General features: G+C 45.9%; 1 long non-coding RNA gene across 2 annotated transcripts; it reads left to right on the top strand.

Annotated features, from left to right (window-relative positions):
- The first annotated feature begins 917 nt into the window (after positions 1–917).
- Positions 918–13,679, top strand: LOC118969256 (uncharacterized). Of its 2 annotated transcripts, none has more exons than XR_012132852.1 (3): positions 918–1,041; positions 12,842–12,944; positions 13,406–13,679. It is a non-coding gene; the product is annotated as an uncharacterized lncRNA (long non-coding RNA). The 2 variants fall into 2 exon arrangements; XR_005057201.2 differs by lacking the exon at positions 918–1,041 and adding an exon at positions 6,566–6,601.
- The last annotated feature ends 270 nt before the right edge of the window (positions 13,680–13,949 follow it).

Genomic DNA, 13,949 nt, shown 5'->3' with positions numbered 1-13,949 from the left:
TGGGTGCCTAGCTTCTCTCTCCCTCACACTTGGCTTGAGCAGGGGAAGGCAGAGGCCTAACTGCGCCCAGTCGCCGCAGCTAAGGGCATTTTGCTGGCTGCCAACCGGGGTCGGGGTGGGGGGACAGGGGCTGTGGAAGGACCCAGGGGCTGCAGCTGGTTTGCAGTCAGGCCGCCAAACGGAGAAGCCATCAGAGACGGGCCGCCTGCCTGGTACTTCAGAGCCGGAGGCCGCGGGCCGACTGCAGGGGAATGGCAGCGCCTCTGGGGAGGCCATTCCCGGCAGGGCCGTCCGGGAGAGCCCGCCTGCAGCCCTGCGGGAGCCTTCCGGGCTGGGCTCTGGGGAACCGCCCCGTCCTGCAGGGCCGCGGGCCAAGGGCCCCCTGCTCCGCAATACCCATTGCTCGGCGGTTGGTGTGCGTGCAGCCGCCCGACCTGAGAGCGGGCTGCGCGGAGGAGGCGACCGGGGAAGGCGGGGCCCCCAGGGGCCGAGGCAAATCAGGAGCCTTAAGGCCCCGCGCCGGCAAAAGGGATGCTCGCTTCTGTGTACAGTGTTTTCCGGTTACAAAAAGAGGACTTTGCTGCCTGCCTTAATTCCGTCTAGGACGTTCTCCGCAAATGAGAGTTAAGGGAGAGGAAGTCATTCCCTTCCTCTCTCCGCTCTTACTTTCCACTCACCACCCGCCTCACCGGACGCACGCGCGCACCACTCCCCAGAGGGGTTCAGCGGAACAGCGCCCCCCTGGAAGCGGCCTGGGGTTGAAGGGTCCCTGGAGAGCGCCCCCAGGAAGGTTCAGATGCCGTGTTGGCGGGCCCCCCCGAGAAACCGATCGCACACTCCCAGGAGCTGTGCTTGTCACCCCGCCCGCCGCATCAGCATCAGCAGGTTCCCCGCGCGGCTGCCAAAAGCCCCAGCCCGCCCAGCCCGCCCAACTCCGGGCTGAGTCATCCTTCCCGGCCTCATTCACTCTGCCTTCCCCCAGCCTCTGTCGGGAGCTCCGGAAAAGCCTGGAGATTCTGGGAGCAGAATGCACATTCCAGGGTGAATTCCCCGCGCTGTGGTGGGAGGAGGCCGCAGGGACAGCCAGAGACCTGGGGCCCGGACACTCAGTGCGCGGGGGCTCCAGGGCCGCGCTGGGGCAGTGGGCACAGACGCTGCGGGTGTAGGCTTAGCCCCGTCCTTCAGCCGTTCGGCGGGACCTGGATGCATGACGCCGGCCTAGGACCACTCGTGGTCAAATCCAAGCGCGGAGGTCCTGTGTGTGTATTTCTGCGTAATGTGTATGTCCCCAGCCGAATTAACCTTCAGCAAAAGCTGAAGACTTGGAGATTTCATTTCCTTTTGGCAGGTGGAGATGTAGTGTTTGTATGCACTCCTAGCCCTCTTATTCTCAGGCCAAAGAGATTCAGCCCTTCTGCCTATCTCCGTGTGTGTGCGCGTGCACGTGCTCCCCAGCTGTTCCCCGTGGCGGGGTGGTTCTTGGCGCAGGGGTAGGCTGAGAAGATGAAGAGAGAGGAGAAGGGATACCTGGATGTCTAGCCCTCCTGGTATCACACAGAAATCTCTAACCGAAATTTCATTTGGCAGCCTTATTCCCCACAACCCCTCCTCCCTGTCCCCAAACCAGTTTGACTGTTTGCTGCTGTCAGTCTCACCTGCGCCCACCCTCACCTCTACTTCCCCGGGACCTCAGTCTTTTTTTTCTTAAGACCTTCGACTTGTTGGATGAGGCTCAGCCACCTGGTGACCGATAATTTGCTTTACTCAAAATTTACTGATTTCACTGTTAGTCACATCTAAAAAAATACCTTCACAGCAACATTTAGACTGGTGTTTGGCCAGACATCTGGGTACCCATGGCCTAGACAAGTTGACACATAGAAGGAACCACCCCACTGGTGATCTAGGTGAGTCACTAATGTCTCCTAGGCTCTGTTTGCTGCACGTTGATTGGGCCCGTACAGGGGCAGTGCTTTGGTGAGAATTGGGGTGATAAGCAGCTGGCACACAGCTGGGCTAACAGGAGACACTGTCTCACCATCTTCCCTCGTTTTTATTCCAACCATGGTTCTTGCCAAAGGAAGGGCCGCGTGCAGGGGATTTGCTCAGTGCTGGGCATTTTTTGCTGGGTCTGACCCTATCTCAGTGGTGGGAACACTCCTGAGGCAGACACTCTCTTTTTCCTCTTCCTAGAGGTAGGCTGAGGGTAGCCTCTTAATTCCAATTCCATACCCTGTGGAAAAAGGGGTTGCAGGGATAAAAGTCACTGTGGTCGGAGCTGCATATGGGCTCCTTGGTGGAAGAAGCTTGGAGCCGGATGCTGTGCCCCAGTAGATTTTGTCAGCTTGGTCAAGGCTGGTTCCACACCAGTTCTGGAACCACAAAAGGCCAGAACACTAGATTTTATTTCTACTGAGGGCCCCTGAGCAACTTCTCTTTTTACACAGACATCACTAGTCTATGTGCATACATGCTGTTTTGTCCTTGGCTTTTGTCCTCTTTTCCTTGAAATAGAGCTAATTTCATGTGATTAAAAAAAAATGCTTAAATGCAAGACCCCATCTATTTTGAGCCAAATTAGCTTTCTCTATCAGTATTTTTTTGTAAAAAGGAAGAAAAAATAAAATATTGCCCATCATGTGTGTGGCCTGAACACAACCCTCAAAACATCTTCAAGGTTATCCATCAAGGTTTTTAAAAGGAAATATATTATTCTTAATTATTCTTATCTATTATTTTATAATACTTTGTGGATTTATTTTTTAACCTGTAATCTCATGCCAAAAGAGGCCATTTAGGTTTATTTTTATTTATAGAGTGAGGAAAAGCCAGAATATATGAGACTATGTTTACTATTTTAAATTTTGTTCTCTATTGCTTTTCTTTTCAACTTGAAATGGAATTCTGTGCTATGGACCAGTGTTTGGCTCCAGGTCAGAGGAGCTCTCTTCAAGCTGGTGGGGAACGCCTGAGAGAATTCTGGGCCAGCAGGCAGCCATATATTTCTTCCTTGATCCTGTGTGCGTGGGTGAAGTATCAGGGAAAGGTATAAATAAAATATTCTGACTCCACATGTGGTATTTTGGGCTTAAAAATCCTTTATAAACTTCTCCATTCCTATAAGCAGTTTTATTTATTATGGGATATCCTTCCACTCTCCTTGTGGGATTATTTGAGAAGCAGCAAAGGCTTCTTGTGAGAAAAATGTGTTTGCTGTAGGGTCTGTGCCGAGACTGAGAGCCTGTGAGAGAGGAATTCCTCTGTTGTCTGCCTAGAATTTTCGGTGAGGCTTCGTGTTCTGGGGAGTACCAGTCCTTCAGTAGCGGAGCCATAATGGAAACATGCTTTCTTGTTTCCCTCCAGTATACCAAGGTCACGTCCATAGGCTAGAGGGTGGCTTTCTCCTTCCTGGCTGTATTCAGCTTGTGTTTTGACTGATTTGGGAGTCCAGAGCAGGAAATCAGGCCCCAAAGATAACATTTCAAAACTGTAAAACTGCATCCTGCTCCGTGTGCCTCTGCAAACTGAAGTTACTTGTGAGACTGGGCTTTGGCTGGCTAGTGAAAAAAGTATACCTTGGATCAAAAAGTGCCAACAGGTGGGTGTGTCCTGGGAGGCAAAGAAGCTGGACACATCTTACTGGGTGGCCTCATTCAGAAGAACAGAGGAAAGATCCCATATGTGCTGTGTAAGCCTAGCAGCAGATGCTGTGGCTGAGGTCAACTGTGGCTGCCAGAACACTGGTAGCACATGCCCCCTCGGTGCCACAGTCAGCTCTCTGCTTGGCATGTCATGATGGGGTATTGATTAATGTTCTGGACAGTTCAAGAGGGCCAAGCATCAGATGGTGGGGTGCCATGCTCTTTTCCCTGTCATCTTCTGACTCTAATTGCCATTGGCACCCAGATTCTACTGGCTCATTGCCATCTACATCTATCCTCGTCCTGCAGCTGGGCTGCCTCTGCCTTGGGTCATTTACCATAACTCCAGAAAAGTGTTCTCAGCTGTACTCAGACCACATTCACTATCTCCAGAGCAGGATCTGCTTCATAGCTCATAACCTAATAAGCGTTAGCTTCGGGGCCCACTTGCTTTTAGACCCCTGCCAAGAGCCGCAGGTGCCCTAGAAGTGTGGTCGCATGGTCATATACATAGATTTTAAGATGTATTAACAATATGAGATTTAGCCACAATTGGTTGAGACTGTTTTCTCTTTCCATTCCAGCTCCCCCAACCTCTGTTGTTGGGATGTTAGTATCATCACAGGCATTTGGGGGCTCTATAAAGGAAAGTTGATGTGGGAGTACATTCAGTCTGGGTTTAGTAAAGGATTCTTTAGTGGTAGGCAGTTGTTTCCAAATGCTGTGAGTTACTGCAAGCCATCTTGGTGTAAGAATGACTTCTAGGAGCTCTCGGCCCACTGTGCTGATGATGCACCCAGCGGGGACACTGAGTGAAGGGCCAGCTCTCATGCACTGATAGGAGTGTATCCAGTGGCATCCGACACTAGACATTTGTGCGAAGTCTAAAATGTATAAATCAAAGTTTAAAGGAGGAGGAGCCAAGTTTAAAATGTATAAAGCAGGAAGCTAGTCTGTAGAAGATTCTTCCAAATGTCAGGTATATATAAAACTGTAAGCAGAAGTCTTTGCTTTCAAAAACAACTAGTCAAAACACAACCCCTCTCCTTTTGGGAATTTAGTACATCATGCTGTGTCTATAATCATAAGGCACCATACCTTTCTTTTTTCTTTCCACGGGCATTCTTCATAAGAGATATATTAGAATTTCCATATTTTTATCTGTGTTGATGGTGTTTACTACTATTCTAAAATTTGTATGTGGTTGTGGCTTATTTTCTCATTCTAAATAAGTATAACCTTTTGCACCTAATTACATAATCTTAGTTTTGAATTATTTTGCATAGTGAGGGCTCCCCAAATTGTGTAAGCTTCAGGTCCCAGAAAATCTGGATAAGCCCCTGACTGTCCTCCAGATTGCAGTCAAGTTGATCTTCTCGAAGTGAGCCTGGGCCAGGTGAGGACTCCCTGACTTGATGCCTTCATCCTTTCATACACTGGTGTGAGCTGCTCTCATCACCCACCCTCCTGCCTTGCCCATCCTGGGCACCAGAAGTTCTGCACACCTGTGGCTTCCAGAACATGCTACCTCGTTTGTGCCTCACTGCCTTTGATCATGTGGTTCCCTCTAATCACAATGACTATTTCAGCATTTGTTCATTTGATAAACTTATCTTGGTCCTTCAGAATGCAGCAGAGCAGAAAATCATGCAGGTGGGCTGGGAACCTGCCAGGACTGGAGTTGGGGTAGGGTGGCCTCCAGGGCTCTTGGTGTTCACACCTGGCTTCATACACACATATCCCAGTGGTGGGCTCCTTGCCCCATGCCGACCATGGTGTTAAAGGAGCCAGGCAGCTTCGCACTGCCAGGTCCACTCCCATAGGGCTGCAGCAGAAAGCATGGGCTCTGGACTGTGGCCCGCCCCGTTTCCTGCTCTTCTGGATTTTCCTTAGCCTGAGTCACGTGGCATTCTCCTGCTGTGGGGCTGTCTGGTCCAGACACCCCCCTGCCACTCATCTGCACACCCACACTACCTGACTTTCCTGCTTTGCCCCCCTTTCAAGAGCTGTGCAAGTGCCCTGGGGAGAGTCACCCCTTTCTCTTTTATTCTTCATTTGTGAAGGTTGTCTCACTTTGCTCCATTCTTAATTAGCCAGAAACAGCCTTCATTTTATCCTTGTGACTGAAGAGTCTAGATCACAGGTGTAGATATTCTTCGATTTCATGTGGTATCATTATTAGCAGCAACGTGTATGATAATAAAGCAAAGGCCGGTTACTGTTTACCACATTCACTGAAGGCCTTTCCAGGCAAGCACTTCTTCATTATTTAGTGTGTACTTTAATTAGTCACAGAACTGGTCACAGACTACTAAATTAAGCCAGAGTTTTATGAACATTAACAGATTATTTTCTCCTCTGTCTGTGTGAATGCATCACTCAGTCTTCCCTTTAGGGATTTACATGTAAGGAAGATTGTGCCAAGTTACAATCCTCTGCCCCTCTCCCCTCAAAGAATAAGATATAAGGAGGCTCTGGGAAACTTCCAAGCCAAAGTAAACAAGCCTTAAATTTATCATTCTTTAAGCATGCCCTTGGACAACTTTGCAAAACTCCTGTGATTAACTTTTTTGGGAAAAATGAAAAAATGAAAATGGTTTCCTTTGTACCCCCAAATTTATGCACTTTACTTCTTCTGGATATGCAACTGGCCAGTGTGAAGCCTCCAAGTCTCTCCACTTGGGCAGGGAAACAAAATGCCACACTTCTCCTCCATCCCAAGAGTTGCAAGTCAGTGTAAATCTGCTCTTCGGATTTGCTGCCTCCAATGTTAATTTACTTGGATAAGCTGGAGGAGGAGTCCTAAGGACAGAGCCTGTCTAGTACCTGTCCACAAAGAAAGCAGAGGCTCACCACTGCTCTGTCAAGTTGGCTGTCAAGAGTGAATCAGGTGAGAAACATTGTCTTTCATCCTTTCCCTTCCAGGTTGGGAGCTAAGGCCAGGCTGGAGATCGGGCACCGTGAGTATACCCTTCCCAGTCAGGGTTGAGAAGTTCCAGGCTTCTTTAAATGCCTACCAAGTGACAGGGACTTTGCCATCTGATGTGAGATAGTTGGCAATTTCCCAAATACAACTTTGCCCAGCTAGACTTAATGCCATATGTCAAATACCAGGAGATCATAATAATCCAGACCATCTTTAGGAGTGAAACACTTTCAGAGACATATACTGATATTCCAATAAAATGACAGTCCAATGTTCAGCTCCACAGAATTCTGCTCTCACTCTCATCTCTTGTAAGTAAAAAGGGTCACAGCAGGATGAAGAGCCCAGGCTGGAAGTCTAAGATTAATGACAACCCACCACGCCTTCTGGAGAATGCAGAAAGGAGACTATCTTTTTATGTAAAAATAGTTATAACTCTTGCAAGTGCTCAGCAGATCTATTTTGCCCCAAAAGATAACTAGTCTTTTCTTCTTTCTGGCAGATAATTAATAGTTTCTTATCTTTATTTCCCTGGTCCAAATTCTGCTGCTAGGCATAGCAGAAGAAAAGAACCAGCCTGATTTCAATATGGTAATTACAAGGTTGTGACATTATAAAATGTAACCCGAAAACAGTGGTCTCCAAGGCTCTGAAATCCATGCCAAAAATGAATCGCAGATGCATAGAATTACTGTTGCAATGTCAAAGAAGTGACCATCTCTGTTTGTTTCTTATTTAACCATCATTGCTGTGAATAGAGCTGATGTTGCTCTTTCTTCTATTTGCCCACTCTCTCACTTTCTATGTCATGTGCTTATTCTCTATGAGATGAATGGGGTGACACACAACTGGCATGGACATGGAGAGGCTAACATGTGTGTGGTGCTTTAATAGAGCAATGAATATGCTGTACCCTGTAGGCACTTGCTGGCACGTGGTCCGTGGGTCCCTGTAAGCATGCATTAGGGAGATAGTCACCTTTCAGGACTCAGAATGGCTGAGAGCCAGGAACAAGCCTGAGAGGAGGTTGCCTGCAGGTGGCCTGGCTTTAGCCTGGGAATTCTTTTCTGTCTTACCTGGGAGGAGTAGGCAGTCCTGACAAGGAGGCAAAGGGACATTTTCCCTACTTCCAAAATTTTGCAGTAATCTGATTTGGGCTATAAGCTACTTCGTCTTAGGGGTTAAGGGGCTGCTCTTACTTCTCTTTTTCTTGGGCTAGACCTCTTTGGTGCCATTGTCTTCAGTCACATTCAGCAATTTTTTCTTTCCACTAAATCTCCTTGCTGCCAGTGAATTTTTTATTTTTTAACTTGAAGGAAAGGAGCTTGAAAGTAAGAGTGTTTCATATTTTATATCTGGTATTCATTTTTTCTGAATTCATTTTTATTCCAAATGAATAAATGAGTAAAAATAAAAATTCTTCTGCCACTTTCCTAAGCAATTCTCCCTAGGCATGTATCAGTCAGTTATGCACTGCACTTAATCACAAGTCTGTGTGCCCCACCGCCTGGATGCCCGTGGCCCTTCTGAAGAATGAGTGGACTCTTTCCCACACCTGTCAGGTGGGGGGCACTGTGGGCCTGGGGAGGTGGGGCTTCTACAAAGTCAGCTGCTCTGTCTCATCCGTCCCACATTTCCTTTTCTCCTCTTGGAAGCCTTCTTGTAAGCATTCCCCTGCTCTGCCCCCACCCTTTCCACCTCTTCCCTTCCAGCCTCCCTTCCCAGTTGGCAGCTGTGTTCCAGACTCTCTCTGCGACAGGCCTGGTCCCCACCTGCCTCTGCCACCCAACCCTGGGCTTCCCCAGAGCATCCTGCAGTTGACCAGGCCATGCCTGGGTGTGGCACATACTACACATGTTCTTTCCAAATAGCTGGCCTTTGGCAAGCCCCAGGCTGTATTTTGCCAAACACTTTTTTCTCTACATTTTCAATCCCTTGTATATTTTAAGAGGATATTTAATCCATCTGTTTCTGGTTCATTTGCAATTACAGTAACTCATCAAAACCTTGTTGTAAGGCTTATTTGATGTTCAAGAAGTCTTATGAACCTTTTCCTACTACTTTAAACACATTCTTCTTTAAATCTGAAAGTAACCTTTGGCCAGCTATAAACTAACTTCAATAAGACATTGTGGTTTCAGTTCAAGACCTAGATTAGCTGAAAGGTGTTTTCTCACACCCATTAAGCAATTGTTCAGAGTGGACTTAGTTATTGCATCCCCACAGGAAGAAGTTTAATTAGGACAGCTTGTGCCTGGAAGGCAAATTTTCACAGGGTGAGTGCTTATAGGGTAGGGGGTAGGGGAGCCTGGAGAAAGTGTCAAAACTGTATGGTGACCCCTGAACGTTAACATAAACAAGAGTGTGAAGAATCCCAGATCCAACCACCCCAATTCCTGGTAAGAAGTCTGATCTCAGGAAGTTCTTAGACACAGACAAACACATCCATGAAATAGCCGATAGAACTGGATGGTGGTAGAAGGGGAGAAGAATGTGCATGCAAGTTGGTCTTTGGGGACGGAAGGCACTGTAAGTGAAGCCACCTGTGGAAACGGTGTGTAGACAGTTTAAGTGGGGGATGAAGTTTCCATTCCTAGCAACTGGAAGAGGAGCGAGGAGAATGGTTTTAACAGCTTTTGTGCTCAAGATGTGAAACTATACACAGAGTGGAGTGTAACCTGGGCGTTGAGATGTCTAGACTAACCGGGAGGCTGCAGACAAGGAATTACCTTCAGGAGAATGAGTTCAGGTAGCAGACATCTTTCTGAGTGTTCTCGGGGGGCAGTCTGTCTCTGAGGGTACTGATGGGTGAATAGCCACATCCCTCCAACAACCAGTACCTCATGCTGGTCTTTGCAGAGTCCAGGTAGAAACTGGGGAACTGACAGCTCCGATGTGCAGCTGTCTGTATTCATCCTAGCTGGAGTCCATTCTGCTTGGGCGTTACCTGTGCTGTGTCAGTGGTCAGTTATTCAGGGCTTTCTCTTTGTATTTAAACTTCATAATCCCATCTTTTATACAAACTTATGAAGGCCTACTTGGGGTTCCAAAGCAATGACAAGCAGAGGGTTCTTTTCATTAGTTCCTATCTTCCACCAGAACAATGTTACAGAGAGGATGTGGCAGGAGTCATGCCAGGAGGAGCCATGAGAAAAAAAAAGAAAATTAACAGAGAAAAGAGATCCAGTTTTATCAATGTTAGGGGATCGGTTACAGGCCACTCCTGGACTTATGCCATCACTGGTTCAACAGTGTGGAGAAGGGGATCTCATGTGGAGTCAGATGTGAGCTTTCTCTTCAGGGAGTGAAAGCTGAGGATGTGGCTGACATGATGAAAAGAGGGGCTGTTTCCCGTCCTTGTCGCCTGAACGTCCTTCTGCAGCACCATGTTTCTAAATCCTTTGCAACAGTCCAAGTCCAGCTCTAGGCCCATCTTTCCATGAAGCTTCCCTGGTCCCCTTCGTCCATGTGGTGTCTGTGTTCATCTTGCTGCCTTGGATATTCACGTGGTCCATGAAGTTTTATTGGTGTTTCCTTGCACTGCTCGTCTCCTTTTTATAGATGTTTCCCTTGTCTTCCCCAGGTACACGGGCATATTTCCCAGAACAATTTCCCGGACAAGGGTTGTATCTGCACCGCTTTGGTTTCCTCACAATGGCCAGCATGGGACCTTCATTGACTGACTGTGCAGAAGCCTGTGAGGCTCTCTGAGCCTCCTGAACCCAAAAGGGGCACCAGCGGCCTCACTGAATAGTTTTGGTGTGACTATTTTAGTTGAATAAGGACACAGACTCTTGGCCTCTGGAGGAAGGCAGGAGAAAGGGATTGACACGTCTACAGCAGAAATGAGACCTTGAGAGGCATCCTTCCTGGAGGGGTGTGGTTGTGTGATGGCAGGTGCAGGGAAGGGCACCGACCTGTGTGTTCTGTGCATTGGGAGAGCTCAGAGTCTGTGGCAGGACGAACATATACTGGTCATTTGGCCTTAGTGCATCAGGTCAGGTAATATGCGCTAGCCTGGAATCCCTGTATTCCCTCCCAGGAGCTTTTGTTCCTCCATCTGCTGTAGTTCACCCAGGTGAGGATGCAACTCAGCACCATGGAGGATGCTGGACTACACTTTCCCCGCTTTTCAGTCGTGCTAAGCACATAAGGCACCCTGATTAGAGATGCTGTTATAATTAGCATCACCATCATTTAAATCAAACTCAAAGTGTACACTTTCCTGAAATGAGGTTTGCCCAGTTTCAAGTCTAGGGTCATTTTAAGTCACTGCCTGAGCCTCATTATCTCTATAAAATGCCACTTCCTCTCTGATGTATTATTTTCCATTATATTTTCATAATTATATTGCTATTACAGTTCTGTAATTTTTGTTGTACCCGTAACTCCACATACCTTGTACATTTGGGATTGTCTATGTCCAGTGAAGTGTGCCAAGAGGGAACCACTGTAACACAGAGAGAGAAAGCAGAGAAGTCAAGCAAGGATGATTTGCAAAGAGGTGTGAGTAGCCAACTGCATGATGAATGCGACTGAAAAGGTCAAATGAAATGGCAGAAAAATTAACTTGGGTTTGGAGATATGGATGTAGTTGTTAATCTGGACAAGGGCAAGATCAGAGATGTGCCTAGGAAGGAAGTGAGACTCAATTGGAGGAGAGAAGGTAAATGCTCGTGAGGACGACCTTCAGGACTGTTTAGCTATGGAAGAAGGGAAACGGGCTAGGGGGATTTTGGCTGTACTTTATAGCCTTGATCCTCAACTCCATGCCCCACTGTGTCTCTGGACTCACTCTGTTCTCCTGTTACCTGGATTCTGACCTGCACTTCCAAAATACCTGTCCTTTAATAATGCTAAGAACTTGTGTTCTTCCTGCAGAATCAGACCCCAAGCCTCCCTTTGCACTGCTTCTCCCCAGCAGATTGCCGTGCCCCATCCTGGTGTCCTGCTCGTGAAAATGCTCAGTGAAACCTCAAAGGGCTCCATCCTTAAAAATAGGAACATCCAGAGGAAGCTTCTGGAAATTAGCTTTTTTTTTTCTTTAAAATATTTTTAATCCAATACAAATACTTAGATGATTCTCCACCTCCACTATTCTCTATAAGTAAAAGAAAAGAGTAGGAAACTTTATTCTCCTGGCAAGGGCTGTGTGTATGTCTGAGAGAGAGAGAGGGAGATAGAGAAATACTGATGAGAGAGAATAGAATGCATAAGCTACAAAGAGCTGAGATTCAGTCAAAGGCCCCCCATTTATGTAACTATTCTGGTCTCCAACTGCATTTTCCTTAGGCTTGTGTAGAAGCATCCTGTATGATCAAGTTCTAATCTAGGCCTGAAAGTTACTGGAAAAAATGTAACAGCTATTTGTACTTTCTTTCCTATACATTTATTCTAGATTCTAGATTATCCATTAATTTTAGGGTTTTCTGGATATGCAACCTTAAGTACAAGGAATTGTTTCGTCTTCCTTCCCAAGAGTAATATGCCAATTTTCATTTTTTGTCTAATTTGCATAGCTGGGACTTCAGACCAATGGTAAGTAAAGTAAGAAAGAATGGATATCCTGGTTTTGTTCCTGAATTCTCATGTTCCAGCATGAATTATGGTATCAGCTAGTGGTTTGGTATTCATATTCTTTCTTATGTTATGGAAATACCCACTATTCATAGTGCAGTTTTTTGTTTGCTTTAACACAGAGAATGGGAATTGAATTCTAGAGAATGCTGTACGGCTAATACAATTTTTCTACTTGCACCTACTGTGATAAATTTTGAAGTTTCTAACCCTAACCCAGTCTTGCATTCTTAGAATAAATTCCACTTGCTCACAAACACTTATAAGCTGGTTGTTTTCTGATTAACTGGGTTTTTATTTAAAATGTCTTAAGATTATGTAAGATAATGATATATTGTCAATGTTTACGAAGGAATGTTTATGTCTCATTTATTACATTGTCAGATTTGGTGTAAAAGCTACACTAAAATGAAGTAGACTGCTTCTTATCTTTTGCTAAATACTGATTATTTATATGACATAAGAGTTAGGCTAATACTAGCTAGTTGGTAACACAAATAACCCCCAGTCTCAGAGCCATAACCAGCATGTTCCCTTCTCAATGCTGGTCTGGTTGGATGTGGGGAAGGCAGCATGTGCTGGAATTGGTTGCCCCAGGCTCTCGAGAACTGATTATGAGCATCTCCAACCACCAGTGTGAACTTATGAAATGAATGAAGTTACTCACAATAAAATAACTCTTCCATTGTGTTGGTAGGTCATCAGAAGTAAAAAACATACGATTGTCTTGACTTCAGTCTGTTGCTTGCTGTCAGGTACTAACAGTGAATGGAAATTTCCATCCAGCCTAACACTGACTGGTGAGTGTGTTCGTTTCACAAAGTTTTCAAGTAGGGGAAAGTCAGGAAAACACAAAAAATAGTTATCTCTCATGTAAAAGAGGAATTATACCTGGTTGCTGCAAATTTTAATTTGCAATGTAATGTTTAATAGGGCATCCAACTCTCCTGCTTTACCAGGGACTGAGCAGTTTCCCAGGATGAAGGGGTGTCAGTGCTAAAAACAGCAAAGTCCCAGACAAATGAGACGGTCACTCCAAGCACAAGCAACATATTTTCTCTCATACACAATAAGCAAAATATTATACAGCAGTGAAAAAGTAATGAGGGCCGGCATGAAGTTGAAATTTAGAGACCCAGATTATGACCTGTATACACAGCAGTCTCCACAGCAGATAGAATTGACACATGAAGTGATTTTTAAATGGTGTAAGGATGTGTCAGTAAATGGCCTAATTCTGCAACTTTGGTAACTTTTACAGATTCCGAGGACACATGGGTGCCCATGTTGCTCTGTTTGCCACAGTGATTACCCACCGTCACTCCGGCTTCTGAGACCATATCGGAGCCTACAGACTCTCACTCTGGTCTGCTGTCATCACAAATGCCAAACATTTACCAAAAGTGCTAAGTCTCTGGACCCATGGGTTTAGCTCATTTTGAAAACAGAACTGGACTTTTTACCCAGAACCAGAAAACATTGAAAACATTAAACAACAAAAATCTGTGGTGTGTTTATTAAAAGCAAAGATTCTAACCCTGATCTAAACCAGACTGTTTTCTTCCTGGCTCCCTCCCTTTTCCTTTTAATTATGTGAACTGGAAAGGAAAGGTTTCATCAGACCGAAACGGCAATCTTCCTACCCTAATCTCTAGGACAAAACAGAGAATCTGGTCTGGAATTGAATTTGAAATATTAAAGAAAAATGACTACCAGCTTAATGCTGTCACCATCCCCGTGTTTATTTTTCTTTCTTTTATGTCTGATGTCAAGGAGAAAATAATGTCATCGGCTGGAAATTTGAG

Source organism: Manis javanica, chromosome 6, assembly GCF_040802235.1.
Source record: "Manis javanica isolate MJ-LG chromosome 6, MJ_LKY, whole genome shotgun sequence".
NCBI classification, from domain to species: domain Eukaryota; kingdom Metazoa; phylum Chordata; class Mammalia; order Pholidota; family Manidae; genus Manis; species Manis javanica.
The sequence above is the reverse complement of the archived record's forward strand: the minus strand, read 5'-3'. Positions and strand labels throughout refer to the sequence as shown.